Raw genomic sequence first — 17,379 nt, 5'->3', positions numbered from 1 at the left:
ATAGATATGTAGTGTTATAATCCGCCCTGTATCTTTTTTCCTCACTGACAGCACCAAAAAAGGGAAAATAAATCTGGCATTTTAAATAATGATATCAGACACTCTCATATGTGAATCTCCCTCTGATATCTGATTTGTAGCAATGCAACCTCAGGCTGAACAGTCATAATTCATGCCACTTGTGCTGGCAGTTAGTAGTCTCTGACATCCTCGAATTCTGGATGATTTTCTCTCCCTGTGAATCCATCCATGTGACTGCCCCCACCATTCCAGTCTCACATCCAGGCGTCCATCTGCACAGGAATGAAGCACACTGCTTCACAAAGTCCACTATTAAAATCTTTGCCCGTGCTCTTCTTCTCGCCCTTTTTAACTATGTTTTTGCAAATTTGCAGCCACTGCACAAAGATTACACGTTATGCGATGGCATTCGTCAAAGCAGCCTTCATTTCATGTGTTTACTTGTGAATGAAAAAACTTTCTATGATTTGATTTGGTGCCGTCTTGGAAGTTTCACTTGACTATATAAATATCATGTGCAATACAAATAAGCTAATCTGAAGTTTAAACAGTTTAAATGAGAATTGGAGTGAGTTATTTTCAGCTTCTACAGCCTACCAGAACCTCTAACGCACTTTTTATTTCAGATTGTTACTCTTTATCTAGAAATTACATATTAAATAGTGAGTTTCTGAGGTACTAGTAGGTTGATTTTGTTACCTTCAGAATAGTTTTGGACCAATGACCGTATATAAAGGTGGACTAACCATCAATGATGCCTCTCAAAGGTTTTTCAAGCTCAGTCTCTTGGATTGCTGAGAACAAAAGTCGGCAAGTCGCAATGTGAGTGAAGCTCAGATGGGCTATGCAAAGCAGCCACAGTCTTAAATCTGCATAATTTTGAAGCTAAATATAATATAATGAATCATATATGTAAAAATTCACCCTCTGCACAGCTGTTACGAATATGGAAATTAATTTTAAGTGTTTCCAACTGAGGCTAACATGTTTATTTCTGCTGTAAAGTTGGACACTTATATGGGTGTCCATGGGGATAGACTCGCTTTTGTAGTCAGCCTCAAGTGGCCATTTGAAGTATTGCAGCCTTGATACTTGGCTTCATTTTCTAGCCCCAGAGGTTGCTGCATGGTTCAGACAAGCTGTTTCCACCTGTTTCCTGCTAGTAGCTTTGCTGCACACACAAGAATGTCATGGGTCCTCTAATACTTTGGTAGAAAAGACACAAACTTCTCAAATCTTGACCTACAATTTGAACACTGCACAGTATAAAGGCATCACTACAGTTACACCCCCACGACTGCAGTGAAAGAGATGAATTTAGAAGTCACTGTCAGGAGGTGCAGGGGTTGACTGGATCTGTTCAAATACAAAAAAGAGAAATCAGTGGATGGAAAAACAAACGTTGGCTAAATTTATCTGCATTTTCTTTCATTCTTTGACACTGACTCCTACACAAGCTGGTTCCTTGAACAAAACAACACAGATATGTAATGAAAGGACAAACAAACAACAGCCGCAACAGCAAATGCAGCCTTGTAGCCGAGTTCATGTGTGGAGTGCAACACATTTCAAACAGTTTGGGTTGCCATGTCATAAGTTTGATCACTCCTTAGCAGCAGATGTCACCACAGCAGCGATGTCAGGGTTAGCTGGGAGAGAAAACACCCTCAGTCCATTGTGCTCAGACAGTCTATTTAAAGGGGAAACTAAATAAGTCTTAAAGGCATTTTCATGGAAGTTAAAGGAAGAAAAAATACATCTCCAGGCAACCACAATGCATTTGTCTCTGATAATACAAGGATAATGCTTACTTACAGGCATGTGAAAAAGTATTGATGACTTTTTTGACGTAGTTTAAACAAGTAAAATCACCTTTGAAACAGTGTCTGTATACATAGATATACTCAAATTAATGACATCAAGTTTATAATTTCTAGTCATTTTTACAAACATATCAATCACATTTTTCACACCTTGAGAGACATAGAATTAGAATTAGAATCAGGGGTTCCAGGTGTGATATGATGATTAGAGCATCCTTAGGGAGTGACAAGAGGAACCTGTATTATTTAAACCTCTGACATCTGGGGCCTGGTGTTATCTTTGCTATTGAAGTGTGTGATTTTTCAAGATCTAAAGAGGTCTCTACATGGCTGTCAGAACAAAAGCTGTGAATGCCAATGGCTCTTGGAATGGACTTTAAAGAGATCTCCAAATCATTTGAAATCAGTCATTCCCCTGTAAGTAAAGACATCTCCAAGTGGTGGATGATTAGCCACCAAACTAAATTCAGCCCAAGAACAGGATGTTTGATGCAAAGAGAAGTCTCCAAGAACTGCAGAATTTACAGAGGATCTGCAGGTAATTCTGTAACTGTTGGCGTCAAAATACATGATCTGCAATCAGAAAGTAGATTGCACAGATTTAACCTGCAAGGGAAGCAAAACCAAATAAAACCGAGCCTTCTGCTGTCAAAAAAGAACATTGGAATAAAACTTCAGTTTACACATGAGCATGCAGGATAAGGGCAGGTCTTTTGAAATATGGTGCTTTGGACAGAGGCATCAAACATAGAGTCGTTTGACCACAGTAACGGTAGAAAAGCTTTGTGCAGACCAAAGATAGCACTTCAGAAGAAAAAGCTCATGTTAGCTATGAAGCATATTGGTGGAAATGTTATGGTCTGGGGTTGCTTCACCGCCTAAGGAACTGGACAGGTTGCAGTCATTGATTCAACGGTGAATCCGCATCATATCAAAGAATGCTGGAAGATAATGCCAGGTCATCTCTTTGAAAGTTGAAGCTGGAGAAGAAGTCAGCATTTTAACAACTTAATAAGCACATGAGCAAATCCACTTGCTAGGAAACAAGAAATGGAGGACCTGAAATGTGTAGGAAACCCTTAAGCGACGTAAAACTGAAGGAATTTTCCAGGAAGGGTCTGAAAATTTCAGCAAGCCAATGTGAGAAACTGGTGGACCATTATGCAAGATTCCCACAAGACATTACTCCTGCTGAAGAGGGCAAAACTAACTTCTGGATCCAATAAATGAGGCAATGTTAAAATAGAATCAAACATCTTCTCATTCATGTATGTCAGAAAAGCCAACAGACTGTAATTGCTTGTTCTCATGATTGTAGTGTACTATAACTGTAGGTGGACGTGGATTTCTGACACTACCCTTTGATGAACATACTGATGGCATGACAGACAGACAATCACACTGAGCTGTGGAAACTTTGACAGAAAACTGTGCGACAGTTTGACAGGTTGAAATGTAAATGATTGTACTTGCTACAGATCTGTTGGCGAGGACTTCTAACAGTGCTGCACATGACTTTAGGCTATTGGCTTTCTTTGGTTTAAAACCTTTGATATTCAAATGCTGAGGTTCACTTTCGTCAGGGTTTCCCTGTCAAACTGTCAAATTCTTGAGATTTTTGCAGAAATTTTAGACTTTTTAAAATTCTAATCGATTTTTCTTTTTTGTTAAAGACATTAAGTTAAAATTCAAAATGCACTATTTTATTTCACTTAAAGACCACAACATGGGTTTGCTAGCATAATAATCTCAGCACTGTATTTTGCCTCCCTGCCTATTTGCTCAGGCAGTAATGAATACTTGACAAAGACTAGCAACAGTAGAAACAAACACATTATTCAATAACCACTGCAGCTTTTCTTCATAAAATACTCCAATTATTCTGCCCTGCCTCTGCCAAACATTGATTATTTCTTTGAACCTTGTTTAAGATTTTACTCAGGGGTCTAGAAATGACTTTAATCCTCTTCCTTTAGTCTCTTTGAAAAGCAAAACAAAGGGACTGATTTGCAGCCTTTGAGACGTGAGCCCTCCTAATCAACAACAGAGTCGAGAAAATATTCTGGCCTTTTGATAGCATCTGCACACGTCTTTCCCCGAGCAGAAAACAATAAAGTGTTCCAGTTGTTTGATCAAAATGATTGGTCAGAGCACATGCATACCCACAATTATTTTAGCCAAGGTTAGAAGCGGAAAGAAGCAGGAGATTTCTGTGAATATTCAAACGTTCTGGATTCTCTGAACCCCACGTTTGTTTTAGTGTCATCTAAGTACCATAGTTTCTACACTGCTGGAAATGATCGGATTAACCGTACACACTTCTTATCTTTGGTCTGCCCAAATTTCAGTGTAATTATTCACGCTGTAGAGACAAACGGCAAAATAAAACCTACACCCGTCGTCATAGGCGCCCTTATCACCCTATTCAAACCAGCCCCAGCTGCAAAAACTGGGACTTGTGCTGAGCCCGTCACCCCTAAATGAAAGAGAAAAGGCTTTAGCCGCCCTCACAATTAGAAAGAGACACAGAGCTGAGTTTGGCTCGATTGCCTGAAGTTATTAGCCCACGGTAATTAAGTTTACATTATTCTCCCCCAACATCAAAATGATTTTTTCAGTTCTCTGTCATTGTGGGCCGGGCATTCGCTGGTCTGACTCGTGGAGATACCCGTGAGCCGACCCTATGAGGGTATTAAGACACTGAGCCAGGAGGGAGGGGAGGGGATGACACCGAGAAGTACTGTAGCGACTGTCCTCAGCAAAGTAAAAGCTTCCCGATGACTTCAAAGGTCTGTCAGTGTCTCAGTAGGATTTTGATTGCAAGGATGTGGGATTTAAATGTTTAAGCGAGGGGTGAACAGAAGAATAAAAATGTGTTTTGCTATCACTTTGGCTAACTTTCCATGATGTAAAATGCATTTTTTTTATTACTTTCAATAACTAAACTTTACTCAATAACATTATGTACAGTTTGCCTTTTATCTGACCGCTAAAATTGTCCTTTATGTCGTGCTTTAAACACCCAGCAATGCAGTAAAACTAATTGTGCATAACACTTGACAACTGATGGTGATAATGCAAAATGAAAGTGTCCAAAATCTCACTTTACTGCTCACACTTGGGTGAAAATAAAGTGTTTATTACACAGGGACTTGCCTCACAAGCAAGTGAATGAGGGTGTGATATCAGACACATAGTAAGTGTGCCTTGCTTCCTGGCTTCCACTGTCCAAATGAAACACGAATTTAACTCCTCCTAAATGTTTAATGCTGTAAAGGGAAAGATAAATAGCAAAAATAACTCATTGGTTATGTTCTTAAAAAAAAACATCCAACCATTTGTAGGCTATAAAAGGCTGATGCCCAAACTCCAGAGGATGTAAAGACTGTTTCCAACTGAAACAGCAGCATTAGTGATTACACTCCAGACTTTTTCAGGGAAAAAGACATAAATGACGGCGAGATGATCCAGTGCATCAGATGCAAATTCCACCCTCCACGGCATGATTTTATCTGGGTTTTTTTGCAAGAATCTGACATTGTGCAGAAACTCTACTTCCACAAGAACACAAATTGCAACATTGTTTTTATTGTTCTTTATTTTCTTACACAGAAATTGTGGAGAATTGAATTTATTAATTTAGTAAATTTTAATGAACTCAACTAAAACAAACAGCAAGTATTTATAGGGTATATCACTCTGACTAATTTAAAATTCTAAATAAAATAAATGTGACTAACACTGAAGAATACTGGATCCATGCCAGTATTACCTACTATCTTTAAAAATAGGTTGGCAATGATTTAGGACTGTTTTTTGTGTCACGATTTGGCCTCTAAACGCTACATAGACATCATGACTCAAGTAAGTCTGAAAGGATATTCATCCTGTGAGACCACAAAACAACAAAACAAACAAAAAGAAAATATATATTTTATCACTATATCCATACCTTGAAAGGTTTCTATAATTCAGTGCCTGACTGTTTCCGCAGCAAAAGGCTTTTTCTGACAGCGACAATGGCATAAAACGCATAAGTCTCACAAAACAAACAAGGCCAGCACAGGAACATATGTACTGTAAAATGCACTGGAATGCTGTGGGACTGTACAGGCTCTACTTGTTCTGTCAGGCAGCACTGAACTGGCTGAGAAGCCGGCTAAAATAAACACAGCCTTTCTCTTCTCACAACTCTGGTAAAAGCTCATAGCCCTTTATTAATTCAGCGGCCTTTACAGCGTTTTTGGATGACTCTAGATTCGCCTGTCAGTGTGTCTCCGGGTATAAATAAGTAAAAAGTCGTTGCAACTAGAGCTGTAAACGCTGATGACCGTAACAATGTAGCCTGAATTTCCTTTATAATCTCCTCGGCTGGTACTTTAGCCCTATTTTTGCATGAATAAGTCCAATCACATTGATTTTAATTAATGAAAACTGGATTACTTGTATGTCTGGAGCTACATATTACATGTGTCCCTGATTTTTTGTTGCAGGGCAGGATAAGAAAAGAAGTTTAAAACTGAGTTGGGCATATATTTCAGTAGTTTACTGCCATATATTTGCATACAGTACATACTCTACTTGACTCAGCATTAGCTTGTAAAAAGCAGCTTAATGAGCGGAGACTTACAGTGGCCCAAAGGTTAAAGCAGCAGCCATCTGGGGAAGTTAATGAACACTCGTTGCCCCTTACTCATTACCCACCTTTGAGGAACCCTTGAGCAAGGAACTTAATCCTGCTGAGTGGCTGAGATTGGAACAGTATTTGTGCCGGGAAGCTCCTAAGTGTCACTGAGAGCTGTTAGGCATCACAGGAAAAGAGAACCAGAGCTCAGCAAACCTACCCTGGCTAAATATAGTTTAAAAGTGTGGCTTATAATAATAATCTGGTGATTCTGTGTCATTTTTCGTCTCTCCACTTTAACAGAATTGTGATGATTTTGTGAATTTACCTGCTGAGTGGCCTAATTTTAAAAACAAAAAACAAAAATCAGGCTCTCAGACACGTCAAAGGAACGTCAAAGTCCATTTCCAGAAATAAAAATAAATAAATTTGGGTTTAAAACAGCCATTAAAAAAAGTTAATACCAGACTAAAAAGCTACATTTTGCTGCCCTTCTGGTCGGCATCTTTCACCCCATTTCATTTAAATTCTGTGTTTTGAATGAAATCGGCCCGTTTGGAATTTGACGAACCCTACATTATTTAAAAGCCTCACAACAATAGCTACCTATTTTGTAACATGAGTGTGTCTTGTCATCTATTGTCTTGTTTCTGTACAAACTGTAGACTGTGTACTGCATTATTTTCAGTGACCAGCAGGGGGCGATTCCTCTGGTTGCTCCAATTATATATGCATTTATTACAAAACAACCCCATTTCTCACTTGATTTATTAGTTCAACAAACATTTTCCTTCTGAGTTAATGATCTCAAATGTTAGTTTTAAGTCTTTCTGTGGTCCCAGTAAGTGTACAATGCACAATAAAACAGTGTGTGCTTCAGTTCATGACTACCTTGTGATTAAAAGCTCCACTATATTGTCATTTCAGGCTAGCAAATGTAGATTTGAGTACAAAAATAAAACTGCGGGATGCTGTCGTTGCTTAAAAACTTTTATCTTCAATCTGTAGTAAAATCCCTTTAATACAGTTCTCTCAAACACTGTAGCAAAGTGTGCTTTCAGAAAACTTCAGAAAAAAAAACTTAAAAGAAATCTTCTGAAAAGTATTTCATCATTTGGATTTATTTTGCTAAATCAATTTTAAAATTGACTTAGAGACACTTCAAAGAAATGTCAGAGTGTATTATCACAAGCAAAGTTTGGTACTTTAAAGTCTTTATGTGTAGAATTTAAACATTACTGACTTCGATGCCTCCAAGTGGTAGAATCAAAAACACGTTTCAAAGAGGAAAAAAACATCCATCCATCCATTCTCTATGCACCATTTAATCCTCATTAGGGTTATGGGGTGCTGGAGTCTATCCCAGCTGACTTAGAGTGTAGGCAGGGGACACCTTGGACAGGTCACCAGTCTATCACAGGGCTACACACATCTAAGGACAATTTAGAGTTACCAATTAACCTGAGCATGTTTTTGGAAGACGGAGTACCCAGAGAAAACCCATGCATGCACAGGAAGAACATGCAAACTCCATGCAGAAAGATCCCGGGAAGGGTACAAGTAGTAAGGCCACTTTTTTAGCAGGTATTTTAAAATGCTGGATGTGTAACAGTGGTGGCCAGTGTACTCAATCAGTTAGTGGTGTTCAGCACTGGGTACAAAAAGATTCTGTTCCCAGGAGAAAGTTCCCGTGGTGGAAACCCACTTAAAGGCTGAGAAATACAGTTGAAAAATCCAAATGAATGTAAATGGAGCTTTTAGCTTTGTGATATTTAGTCACATGTGCTGTTACATGCAGAACTCGATGCAGAAAGATCCCAGGAAGGCCAGGATGCACACCGGGGATCTTCTCGCTGCAGGGTGAAAGTGATAACCCCCTGTGCAACCCTGGAAAAAAACATTAAAAAAAACTAATAAAATTGGAAAAAGTAATACCATCATAATACTGTAACCACATAAGAATTTATTCACAGTGTTTGCTTTTGCTTCCCGGGAGACAAATAAATATTTTCCTGGAAGAAAACTCAGAGAGGATAACTCAGATTTCCTGCTGAATTATCATCTATCAGATCAAATGTTTAACTAAAATCCATGCCATTCGTAAAGCTTTCAGTAATATCGAGAGAAGTCATCATTCTAGGTTATAGACGTACAGACACACAGCACTGGTCATTGTTCGGTTTTGGAAACAGAGACTATCTTAACAGATCAGAGCAATGTTTGTTTTGTTCCTGGTTCTGCTGAATTCACCTCAGCCTCCGCCACACTCGACCTGCTGTGTCTCTGGCTCAGAGTGACTTGGCTAAATTAGTCAAATAAAACGGAGACAGAGTGAACAACACAGACTGACTGTCGTTTGAATAGTCATGTGTAGCTCAGAGCACAGTGTTTTAAGCTGTGATCGCTTAATACCGTTGCTCTGCAGCCACAGTGTCTGCATCCAGCTACTTTAACAAGTTGTTTTCACTTCTAATCACACTCTATTCAGTTTTGATTACAGCTTGCGCTGTTGAGGTTTGACCGTGTTGTACTTGTGAGTATTAATATTTATTTGATTTGTAACTGTATTGTTATTTTGGCAGTTTTCCACTCTGTTTGCAACAACAATTGACAAGAAAAGTCTACAGATAATGATAACATGATCAAATCTTAATCTGTCAAAAATACTTCTGGCAGGAGCACAGAAAGGTCTCCGGCTCTTTAACAGTTCATTTGATATGGCTGAAAATCCCCTCCAGCACTCAAAGCTGCCGATGTGAACTCTTAACATCACAGCCGCAGTCTCATTTCACAGTCAAAGCAAAAAGAGAATCGGGCCAGAAACCTCCAAATGTGCACTGTCTGAATATTTGCAGAGCTCCGTGTGGATGCCTTCACAGATGTTTGCCTGAATCCTCGCAGTTTGTCATCCTAAAGTGTAAAAGTGCTGAAAGAGAATCTGACCTTAGTCATGTCAAGCAATCAGTTTCCGTCAGTGGCACTTGCCATTGTGCCTAAGAATAATATGAATCCTGCTCTTCATCCTGCCCTCCGGGGGAAAATATAATACTGACATGTATTTATGAGTAGACTTCATTGTACCACACATCTCTAAGTGCTGTTTTGCTTTAAGCTTTAAGCTGGTGGAGGTTTGAGTAGATCCTTGTCTTTTATTGTAAAGTCACACATGCTGCAGAGCTCCAGGTGCCTGGTTACTTTGGCAACAGGAAGCAACAGAGCCAAGAAGATGGGCTTTTCTGCTTACTGAGTATTTGCTACTGAATGTGTAGAACTGTCCATCTGTGCATTATGTATTAAGATTGGTGGCCAAGATCATATATTATGCAGAAGGTGCTCCTTTCTTTATTATAGAAGAAAAAGCATTATCAATCCATGAGAGCAGTCTGCCATATTTAACTGTCGTCGGTGCAGGTCTGAGCGGAATCCAAGATGACGACATACAGTATAATTAAGCACATTTTGCAAGTAAAATGCGTTGTTATTTAAAGATCTCAATTTTTAATTAACAAAAACAAAATTACCATGTAAAGGTCCTGCATTTGAATTTTCACTTGGTACAATGTACTTAAAGTATCAGAAGTCCTAATGTAGAAAAGTGATGCTACTGAGTGTAAAACGAATATGTTGTATTGTAGTTATTACTACAATAATATTACAGATGCATTCTTTAATGCCTCCCTGAACTATATTACTATGAATATTAAAAATTCTTGTTCGCCACCCTTGAAAGTTTTGCCCTTTATTTGGCTCTCAACATTAAACCATGGCCAATATAAATTAGCTTTTTTGACTCAAATTCTGTCATAAATACTTTAAAGTAATGGCAATCAATTACAAATGGAACATTTAAAATAGACCACTGCAAAAATATTCACCTCACCCTTCAAGTCAGTATTTAGTGGATGCATTTTTTGCATTCAAAGCATTGAGCCCATGTGGGTAAAGGTCTTCTGCTGAAAAGCATCCGTACATCATGATGCTGCCACCACCATGCTGTAGTTTTTGTGATGATGTGCAAGATATGGTCTAGTCTGATGGGCTCAGTCTTGATCTAATCAGACCAAAGAGCCATTTTCCAGTTGACCAGTCTTCCACATGCCTTCTGGCAAACTCTAGTTAAGAGTTAATTTGAGTTGCTTTTTTTTTCTACCTGTGGCTTTCTGTTTCTGCTGAATCTTGTGGTAAGTGTCACAGTGGCCTCTCTTTCTTGCATGTTCACTCAGTTTTTTTAAGGACAGCCTGCTCTAGACAGATTTGTGCCAATTTTTTCCATTCCTTAATGACAGATTAAACTGTATTCCAAGAGATATTCAGCAACATGGGCATTTTTGTATCAATCTCCTGGTTTATGCTTTTTTTAATGACCTTTTCATGGAGTTTTTTGTAGGGTTATTTTTGTCTACATGGTGTAGTATTAGTCAGGAGCACTGATTCACCAGCTACTTGACTTTCAAGATACAGGTGTCTTTATACTACAATCCCTTAAGGCACTGCAGATTTCCATTTCACTAATTGTGTGCCTTCTAGCATCAACTGGCTGCATCTATATTAAATTAGATGAGTCACTTTAAATAGGGTGAATATTTATGGGGTCACTTATTTTACATTATATATTTTGAATTCATTGGTATTACTTTGTAGAAATCAGTTTTCACTTTGACATGAAAGAGTCTTTTTTTGGTGCAAATTCTTGAAGATAAATTAAACTGACCATGATTCAGTGTTGAAAAGCAATACAAAGAGAATACTTACAAGGTGGTGACTTCTTTCTTATAGGCTCTGTATATACCATTGCTTAGTTTTAGTTCCACAACAGCATAAAATCAACATGTCATGTAAAACATTTTTAGCTTGCAAATGTAGTGGAGTAAAAAGTACTACATTGAATGTAAGGATAATATTTTTCACAGTATGAAAGGAAAAGGCTTAAATAAATCTCAGTTGCCTAAAATTGCTTCTTCCATAAGGAACCTCCTAAAAACTGTGCATCATCTCAAAACGATCTCCTGCAAAGTGGATTTTCATCCTTCTCCAGTCAGCTTAATTAATTACTGCTTAAGACTTTAAGTGCTAATAACGGCAGTTATTTCCTAATTTGTTTCTATACACAATACATTAGTTTTGACGCTGGTTTTCAGTGCACAGCAGTTCATCTTCCACTCATTCAGTTAGGTACATAATCAGTGTAATCTGAGGATCAGTGTAGATGAGCTCTTTTTAAATCAGTCCCTCTCAGCTGGACCAGAGGAGGATTGATCAGGCCTTGGAATCCGTCCAGGCCACATGTATACTCTATGGATGACTCCTCTTAATCCACCACCATCCTAACACACTGTTTCTAGCTTTTGCTGCAGTTTGTGCACATCTGTGAAGCCCCAGGAGACTTTCGCAAATGATTCTGCAACAGATCCCCGAGGGCCTGGCCCCGCACAGCCACCTCCTTCTTGGTGGTGGCCCTCCCCGGGGAGAGGTGTCCTGCATGCCGGCTCAGTTAATCCCAGGCCTGCCAGGAAACTGCAGGGTTTGTGGAAATACATCACTCCTAGCTGTGCCATCAAGCTCGGATACTTTGTCATGTTCTCATCACAGGGCCTCCTCGTGGCCAGTTCTCCAAAGCCGGCTCACTTTAAGCACCTGTGCACATTGTTTGGACTAAGCACGGTCACGGTGATGTGAATTTAAGCTGAAAACACTGCTGCACTTTGAACCGCCTGTTTTCAACTGCTCAGTTGCGCTTCTCGGCTGTGACTTCTCCCCCTGCTTTGATGAAAGTGGAGCCACGCCACGCTCGCTGGAGTATCTCGCCTTCAGCACCTTGCTGTCACATCAGTGATGACTCTCTCCTCCCAGCGCTTAGAGCTTAAGATGTCTTACAGTCTTTTTCCTTTGAGGCACACAGGGCATAATAGTCACTCGGCAGAAGAAGCTGGAGAGGCTGAAGAAGACAATAGAAACTGAATGTAACATGAACTTGACACAATGAGGCCTGGCCTATGAGCGCTAGGAACAAGAGGGCTCATGGTCTATCGCCTGCTGCCATCCTGTCCCTGCACCTTGCTGCTTTGTTCCCACCATCTGATTTGCATGTAACTCTGCACTGCTGCTGGCACTTCCTCTCGGACCAGTTGTCAGTGGAACTACTGCTTCCCGTCTATCCAGATGGCACTGGCACAGTTGCTGGATCTCATACTGTCATCTTCATCCTAGTCTTCTTCTTAATTCCCAGATGACTTGACTGACTTCGCTGGAGAACTTCCCACTGCATAGATTACCACAGAATTAAAAACAGTGCAGCTGTATTTTGTCCTTGTCATGGCTGATCTTCCGATGAGACCCCTTGAAAAAAGTAGACAGCAGGATTTCGCCGACACATCCTGCAGTCTTGATTTCCTGACTGCCTTTGGTGTAACACTAAATTAATCTTCATGATGGATGCCGCATCCCTCAGGTTGAAACATGGACTGGATGATAAATGAAATCAGAGCAAATACTACCCATCTTCTTACAGTAACAAAGAGCCTGTTTTACTGAAGCTCATCTCCATCTAAATGATCAGAGTCCTGAACCTTGTAGATCCGTTTTTGTAGGCAACAATGACTATGTAATTATTTTTACATGACCAGATAGCCAACTACATTCTACCAAACACAGATGCCTCTGATTTTGGAAGCTGGTCATCTGACAAACATGCAATTTGAGTTGAGACAGATACTTCTGCAGTTTTTTTTTTTTTTGTTTAAATCCTTTTTTCACATCCTGCAGCTGCATTTTCAATTACATTTCTACCATTTGCATGTATGAGTTAGAAGGGTTGGAAGTGCCCTCAAGCGCTTGAACATAAAGTCATCTTTCTTCATCGAGAGGCAGAAAAAAAAATATCACACACACATAAATTATACATTGTTTTGAGTTGTTGCCGAGCGCTCAGCGAGAGCAGAGAAGAGCCAATGCGACTTATTAGAAACATAACAGTTTGTTCTTGGTCTTGCTCGCCTTGCATGACATGGAGACTATTTTCACACATCTGCTGCTGCACAAGAGGCTTCTGTCAGAGTCAGAATACAGAACAAGTTCAAGCAGATACAGTAGGATAAACTATGTCCAAATTTCCTGCTCAGTTTTCACATACGGAGGCTCTTCCTGCATGCTTCTCACATCATCCAGATGAATCAATACATCATCAGAGCTGGCGCATGCGTCAGTGTGCAAAAACTACATGAAACAGAAAAATCTTCTCACCATCACTTAGCTCTGATAGTTACTACCCATAGCATGTTTGCAATCAGTGAAGGGTTCAGACACTTTTGAATAGAACCGGGGTAGGCTGAATACATTCAAGAAATTGACAAAAAAATACCCTAAGACTCCAATTCAGAGTCCTAATGTGAACTCACCATTAGTAGTGGGGCTCATTTTGTAACACTTGGTGCTTGTTTTGCATCTCTCTTCAGTCAGTTTCTATCTTTTTGTGGGTTTTTGTCACTTTGTGGTCATTTGTGTCATTTTTTAGCCATGCTGTGCGTCCTTGGAGTCGTTATATATCTTCTAATGGCGATTTTGAATGTTTTTGTGTCTTTTTAGTATGCCTTTGCGGTGTATTGTGTCACTTGGCCATTTGTGGGTTTTTTTGGCTATCCATCCATCCATCCATTATCTATACACTCACACTCACATTCACACCTACTGACAATTTAGAGTTACCAGTTAACCTCAGCATGTTTTTGGACTGGGGGAAGAAGCCAGAGAATCTGATGGGAACATGTAAACTCCATGCAGGAAGATCTTGGGAAGGCCGGGATGCGAACTGGTAATCTTATGGCTGCAAGGTGAAAATGCTAACCACCAAGCCAGTGTGAAGCCCATCTATTTTGGGCTATTTTATGTTATTTTTTTGTAATTTTTTAGTGTTTTTGCATGGTTTGGTGGTCATTTTGGGTCATTGTGTGGTTGGTATGCATCTCTTCATCCTCATTCTGCATCTTTCTGTGGGGGTTTATTACCCTGATATGGCCTCACCATTCATAGTAATGCTCATCTTGTGGAACTTGGTGCTTGTTTCACATCTGTCTATGGACAATTTGTATCCTTTTTTTTGGTTTTTTTGTCACTTTGCAGTCATTTGTGTCATTTTAGGGTCATTTTTTGGTCATGTTTTGTGTCATCTAGTCAGTTTAAGATCTAGTTTTTTAAGATGGTCTTGTGTCTCTTTTTGGTCATTGTGTTTCTTACCTGGGTTTTTTTGTGCTTGTTGTATGTCCCTTTGCAGTTACTTTGATAATTTTTTAATCATTGTGTCTCTTTAGAGTTCTGAATCTCTTCGTGATCATTTTACATCATGTGTGGGTTTTTGTTTCACTTTATGGTCACTGGTATCGTTTTTTTCATCATTTTTATGGTTATTTTGTGTGTTTGGAGCCACGATCACTTTGCATATTTCCATGGTGTTTTTCGATCTCTTTGTGGTCTTCTTGTGATTTTTTTGTGTCTCTTTCTGGTTGTTTGTGTCACTTTAGTCATATGAGTCATTTCTTTGGTTGTCTTTTGTCTTTTTTGAGTCATTAATGTATCTCCATGTGGTTATTTTACATAATTGTAAGTTTTTAGAGCTCATTGTGGTAATTTTGTGTCTTTTTGTGGGCTTGTTTATATCCCTGTGGGGACTATGTTGTCATTTGTGTCATTGCTTTATGATTTTGTATATATATTTACTTTCAGATTGTTGTGAATCATTTTGAGTTGCTCAGTTATTCTTTGTGGGTGTCTTAGTCCTTTTCTGGGAACCTATACTTATAATCACATCAAATACAAATCCTGCTCTAAAGTGGTCTGTTTTTTTATATATCTAGTGCATGTTTGTTTTTATTGAGAATGTGTATTAAATTTAAAGAGAAGAGTAGCCTATAAAAGCATTGTTTTGCTGAATTCCAGTGCTTTATATAAAAGTCATCCCCACACATTTGTTTGCACTTTCAGCAATTTCAGTTTCAAATAATTTTACTTTGAAAGTATATACATTATTAAAAGAAGTCAGATTGTGTTTTGGTCCAAACAGAAGTAGCCTGTGCTACCAGCAGAGCATTTCAACATTTGTCTGGATTTCTAGTCACAGGAGTTTAAGATCAGGGCAGGAAGCCGCAGCCACAGTGTTTATAATGGATACAGTTTCATCCACATGCTATAAAGCTGATCCTCACTCACTGGTTTATTGCAGCATTTGGTGCTTTCTCGAAGGGTGCACGGAATGACGGAACACACTGTGTGAGATAGATTTGCTCAGTGACCCTCTTCGTAACGCTAATGTTCATTACTTGCTAATGTGAAACTTTGAAGTTCCCCAGATGGCGTCGGCTGTTATTATTCATGCTCACTGTTCAAGCTTCATGACCTGTAAATAATACACTAAACTGTTTTGTTTTCAAAGCCGAAAGTACATATGGGAGCCTTTGCTTTTTGAAATTTCCAAGTGTCACTTTCAGTGTGGCTCCTAAATACACAACCACAGTGTAGTGGCCGTGCAAATTGTGTTTGCTATTTAACGACCTCATTTAGGCTCAGGCTAGTGATGGTAAATTTAATGACTTTAATTATTCCATGTTGGATCATGACAGATATCTGCAGTCACTAAACAACAGTATGCAAACACCAGAGTGTTTATACATTGATGGAAGTAAGCAAAGCAGCAAGCGAAGAGGACACACTGCATGAATAAAGTAAGCAAGTAATAACAAAACTGAAAGAATTTTGAAACAGAATTTAAAAATGACAAAAGAGAAATTCTGAAGACCATGATTTCTGCTTGCACGTGTATATTTTGATATCCAGGCAAACAGAGAGAGCCGCACAGGGCTGCGAATAACCTTAAAACGAAATGTTTCAAGCTGCAGAGCACAAAGGAACAAGCTGTAAATAGAAATTTAAGCCAACTATCAAATTCAGTGAAGACCTAATATGCTGGCTGAACTAAAAGATAATTTTATGGTATTAATATAGTTACATGGTCATATTTGAATGGTGCACATGTTTATTAGCAGCTAATCTATTAATTATTTCAGGGTAAGATCTAATCAGAGTTGCCATTTTTCACTGGGAAGCCATAAATCCAACAACACTGGAAACAGCAGATACTATATGAATGGTCGAGCTGAAGGTTATATTTAAGAGAAATATTTAAAGATGCCCTGACACAGTTTTATTATCATCATGGTGGCAAAAAAGAGGCATGAAATCATTACTAATAAAGAAGAATGAAGGAGAAGAGAACTAAGTAATCACATTATATATGCTGCTGGATTCAAGAGGTGTTCTAGCTTGTAATAACATGAGTCTTGGGCTTTGCTTTATTTGCCTAATAGAGAGAGCATTTCAGCTCCTGTTCAATATGCCAGCAAAGTTTAAACAGGCCCAGTCTGCATATTTGGATTTTTCTGCGGAGGATAAAGGTTAAGAGTCAGCATTCATTTCTCATCAGGGCTCGTTGGTCATGCAATCCACCACCACCTTGGATCTTGTCTGGCCTGTTAAATGGATTACTGATAAATCAGTTATATTTTGGCTGGCGTTTCTTTTTTAGCTTATCACTCACTGCGAATTTGAGCTGCTGAATTTCTCCGCACAGTAATTTGGATGAATAAAAGAGTCTCCTTGGTATGCAGGTGTAGTTACGTCGGCTATTAGAGTAACTTTACACCTCAGGAATCAGAAAGAGAGCAGCTGATCCTGACTGATCCGCTGCTCAGGGCAGGCCTCTGCTACCAGAACAATGATTCATCCTTTCATAAGATACATTTATGTAAAGGATAATATTTGAAGATATAAATCCTCTTCCAGTATCCTTAAACCTACAGTAGTTCCCGCAAAGGCCAGCCCTCTCTGTTACAGCTTTAACTAACTACAGTTTTATCTGCCTTTTAC

This window comes from Amphiprion ocellaris, chromosome 19, assembly GCF_022539595.1.
Source record: "Amphiprion ocellaris isolate individual 3 ecotype Okinawa chromosome 19, ASM2253959v1, whole genome shotgun sequence".
NCBI classification, from domain to species: Eukaryota; Metazoa; Chordata; class Actinopteri; family Pomacentridae; genus Amphiprion; species Amphiprion ocellaris.
Note: the sequence above shows the minus strand (reverse complement) of the source record.